General features: G+C 39.6%; 1 non-coding gene across 1 annotated transcript; it reads left to right on the forward strand.

Moving 5' to 3' along the window:
- The first annotated feature begins 3,086 nt into the window (after nt 1-3,086).
- Nucleotides 3,087-3,194, forward strand: LOC131163189 (small nucleolar RNA R71). The gene has a single exon (XR_009138966.1). It is a non-coding gene; the product is annotated as a small nucleolar RNA R71 (small nucleolar RNA).
- Nucleotides 3,195-5,041: the final 1,847 nt, after the last annotated feature.

Below are 5,041 nucleotides of genomic sequence, written 5' to 3' on the forward strand. Positions count from 1 at the left end.
CCAAGATATATAGAGAAATGTAATAGTACACTAAGCAGAAAAGACAGTCAGAAACAAATCACCATGTATTCATTAATCACCCAAGTAGTACAACTAAAGATGGATACAATATGAGCAATAACACAACCAAAGAAAAGTCATGGTGATACAAAAGAAACAGTAAATACAAAGAAAAGAAAAAAATAAAAAACTGTGCACACAAGCATAATAGAAGTACATATGAGATCTTATATAAAAAGACTCTACACAGCAAGAACTATTCCTCCTCAGTAGAACCACCCGCATCATAATTAGAGTCTCTGCCCTCTATATCATCGGAAATATCAGATGGGGTGCTCACATTAGATTGGCAAGTCGCATCAGATGGTGTGCATGAAGCAGTCACATCATCATTGAAAAAATTGCCCAACACAGTCGGTGACTCAGGCGATGCTGGAGTGGGGGTGGCATACGGATAACTAAAACAGGTAGTGGTAGAGTGGGTGTAGAAGGTGGTGTGTGTGAAGTTGGGGCTGCAGATGGAGTGTGAGAGGCTGGAGCTGCAGGGGGACTAGTGGAGGATGTCCAAGTGGCGGGAGCATATGATGCAACGGTAGCCCTACTAGCGGCCATGTCTCCAACATCTACGCTAGTATGTATCGTAGGCTAGGAGTAGGAGGTTTGACAATGTAAAGGGGTGTTGGAGTCACCAGGATATCTAAAGGTAAGATTAAGGCCATCTCCAAGGAAGGATCTGGCTGGGCAAGCATGTCCTTTAGAGGCACTGTGGCTGCAACCAGAGATGCCGGAGTATCAGCTGACTATATGGATGGCTTTGTAGTAGGTGGCACATCCATAGGTAATGGTGAACTGGTGAGGGATTGTGCCTTGCCTACAAAAGTAGATGCTGGTATAGGGTCCTCCTATGTAGGGAGCTTTGACTCATCCTCATTGGTCATCTCTATCTCAATCAAAACTGCCAGGCTTGTCAGTAGGGTAACGTGCAGCGTAGGAGACTGATGGTTGGTTGTGGCACAAAGGACGAAGGAGTAGGAGACGTGGAGCTAGAGAAGGATGAGCAGGAGGAGAGAAAACTCGCGGAGAAGCAATAGGCTTAGGGGGACTGACAGGAGCCGCAGCGGGACTAGGTGAGGATGATGGAGCTAAAAATCCCAGGAATATGAATATCTCTAACGAACTTTAGAAACATACTTTGATTGCCTCAAAGATCACCCCAAATCCCTGACTGATCGCCATCTTGATGTCAGCCAAATTATGTCACACGTCAAACTTAAAGTCCTCAAACTCTTGGTGTAGCTAGCTCAGGCTATCCCCTGTCTGAGGCACAGTGGGGGATGTTGGCGGTGGCAGCGCTATCTCAGGTGGTGTAGTAGCCGAGATGGAGGGCTAAGAAGTCATCTTCCTCTTCTTCTTCTTCAAAACTTTGCGAGGTGGTGGCACTAGATGGTGTGTTGGCTCCTCAGGGTCATGGTTGAAACGTGGTACTAGAAACTCAGATCGAGGTTCATCGTTAAAAGGTGCCCATCGGTGAACCTTTAGCTCACCATGGTCACCAAGTTCAGGCTCTGACGCCATGTCCTTTTAGTGGTGACCTCTCTGCCACATGCAAATGCTCACCCCCCCCAACTAAAATGGAACATTGTCCTCAATGTGAAAGCATAAGGGAAATAGAAAAACTGTGCACGGGAAAAGTGGGGCGAACCTGGATGAAGAAATAATGGAAAAAGAAACTAATTGTACCTATCAATAAACTAAAAATAAGACATAATGAAACAAAATGAAAACAAAGGAAAGCAAAACATCATAGTGTGTTTGGAGGAGGCTCAGGAGGAATTTCATCCGGTGGGTGCAGATTTATAAATTGAACTAGCGGGTCTCCAAATTTGAGCCACCATAATGGGTCAGTTTTGTTATTTACACAGAAGTGATCTCTGAATAAATCAATGCTCTCCACAATATCAGACAACACATTTTCAAATTGTCTTTCTTGTTTTAACAAGAAAGGATCCTTATCCAGTATAGTTTCTAGGAAATATACTTCCTTAAGAACCGGTTTTTGAGGAAAAGTTTTCGGAATAGTTACCTTTGGTTCTTCAGAAGCATCAACATTAAAATTTGTACCTGGTTCCTTGAAGGTTAAAAGCTCACCATTCTGCTCAACTTCTTCATCTGATGCACCAGTCACCTTACCACTACTGAGATTTGCTTTGGCATTGCAATCATTGACATTTGCTTTAGTAGAGGATAACGGTTCCCTGATTGCAATCTGCACTTGAGTATCTAGCTGGGCTTGAAATTTAGATTCATCTATCTCCAAAGCATTGAATAATGTGTTCAGTCTAGTCAAATCGGTGCTTATCTCGTTGATGGCTTGAGAAGTTTGAGAGTTGATCACATTTTGGCTTGCCATGAACTGTTGCAAGCTAACCGTTAGCTGCTGTATGGAATCTTCCATTTCCCTTCTTTGCATTGGAGGAGGCTGATTTGCAAAGTAAGAGGGTCCCGAGTCTTGGCCAGATGTTGCATAAGGAATGTATTGACTTTGTTCCTGGGGAGATGGCTCCACTTGGTCATTTGTCCAACTGAAATTTGAATGACTTCTACAACCTGCATTGTAAGTATCAGAATAAGGTTCATAAGAAATCTTAGAAACCATATACACCGAGTTAGACTGATCAAGCAAAACTTCCTTAAGAGTAGGAATAGTTGGACATGCATCAGTCGCATGCCCTGGATCCTCACATATGCTGCATTTTTTAGAAGATGATGGTAAAACATGCATTTCATTTACCTCCTTAAGCTCAATGGAATCTAACCTTTTGGACATCAATGCAAGCCTAGCATTCAAATCATCAACTTCTTCCAATTGATACTTACCACCCCCACTAATATATTTTTGCTTTTCAGGTCTATCGTACACATCAGAGACAACCCAGGATTAGGCGTTTTCAGCCAAATAATCAAAATAGTCAAAAGCTTCTTCAGGCTCTTTATTGAAAAACTCACCATTACACATTGTTTCCACAAATTGCCTCATCTTTGGTTGTAACCCCTCATAGAAAAAACTGATGACCCTCCAATTCTCATACCCATGGTGAGGACATGCATTTAAGAGGTCTTTGAAACGTTCCCAACACTGATAAAATGTTTCCACATCATTTTGGAAAAAATGCATGATTTGTCTTTTTAAAGCATTAGTTCTTTGCATAGGAAAAAATTTCTTTAAAAACTCAGTTTGCATTTCTTGCCAAGTCCCAATGGATCTTGGCCTTAAGGAATAAAACCAGGTTTTTGCTTTGTCTTTTAAAGAAAATGGGAACAATTTCAATCTTATGACCTCCTCAGTGCATGTTCCATCCATGAATGTGGAACAAACTTCTTCAAACTCTTTAATATGCAAATATGGGTTTTCAGATTCAATCCCATGAAAATGAGGTAACAATGGAATCATCCCAGGTTTAAAATTAAAAGCATTTGCATTCAAAGGTAGAATAATGCAGGATGGGGTGCTGGACCTAACAGGTTGCAAATATTCTCTGAGTGTCCTATTAGGGTTCTCCATATCATGAGGTTCATTTTCAGCCATGCTGCTACGCGTGTCAGATGGTGATTCAATTGATTCAAGTGAAATAGGTTCACTCGATGATGAGATGGATGAGTCTGTCCTGACTAGTCTAAATGTGTTATCTTTAGCCCAACCAGTCATACAACTCGGTATAAATGCAATAAAAGCAAACAGGTCAAAGGAGAGGAAGTAGATATCACCTAGGCTGTGAAGACATTCACAGCTTTAAAACACCTATCTGAAATCTGAGAAACACTTTGATGACACCAATTAGTCCCCGGCAACGGCGCCAAAAGCTTGACTCATTCCCAGTTGTGCTTCCAAGTGCAGAAGTGTCAAGTTGTATCAAGGATGAGTCCAGGATCGTATTCCACAGGGACCATTGAGTATCAAAGTATTTATAAAAGTTTAGTGAAATCCTGTTGCTGAAAAATGGGGTTTGAAAATCTTTTTGGTCTTTTACGATTTTGAAAACAGTAAACAAAGTGAGACAAGCTTGAGTAAACTATCAAAATGAAACTGAAATTTTATCAATTTTCCAAAAATTTAAATCTAATAACGCAACCGAAACTAAACAATTTTACCAAACATTTGGGTTACGGGTTCAACGTCTGTTTGCTTCTTCCGTTTACTAATTTCCTAGGCCTTACTCCTCTTCTTGTTAATCCAATCAAGGCATTAATAAGATGAAATTTTATCACTAAAGATTGAGTAAATTGTCCACATCCAAACGGAAGAAAATAAAAACTCTCATTAAGCATCAACTGAATTTTATGTAAAAATTAGTTGATTAAAACCATAGATTAAATCAAGGTTTTGATGTGCCTAACGTCAACAACAAAACAAGAAATAAGAGCTAGCGATTTATCAACGATACCTTAAATTTTTGGGTTCAACCAAATAAAAGTTTATCAATAATTTCTTAGGAGAACTAATAAACCATAGAAAGCAAACAACATCGACCCATAACCCGAGTTACCGAACTTAACCACTCATGCTTGCAATAGCCGAAAAAATGGGAACCCTATGTCTAATCAGACAAGTATCAAAACACGCGTTGGCTAAAAACGATAACTTTAAACACATAACTAAAATATGCATGAATGAAAACTCAATTAAACACATGCGCAGATAATAAAAACTAAACCTTTAGCAAAATTACGAATAGAAATAATTAAGTGAAAAGAACAACTATTCTAATTTCTAAAAAAAACAAAAAACACTTTTTTTTTTCTTTTATTTTATTTTAGAACCAAGCCAAACTTAATTTAATTCAATAAAAATTATATATTAAACAAAACCTAAACTTGTATCCAAATCCAATTAAATAACAAAATAAGAAAACAAGATAAAAGAAAAGAGAGAGAGAGAGAGAGAAAGAGAAAGAGAGAAGCCGCAGCAGCAGAGGAGCTGCTGCTGGCCGTGAAGGTTCTGCTGCTTTGGGGAGCCTCGGGTTGCTGTTGCTTCACGAATGGC

Source organism: Malania oleifera, chromosome 8, assembly GCF_029873635.1.
Source record: "Malania oleifera isolate guangnan ecotype guangnan chromosome 8, ASM2987363v1, whole genome shotgun sequence".
In the NCBI taxonomy this organism is placed as follows: domain Eukaryota; kingdom Viridiplantae; phylum Streptophyta; class Magnoliopsida; order Santalales; family Ximeniaceae; genus Malania; species Malania oleifera.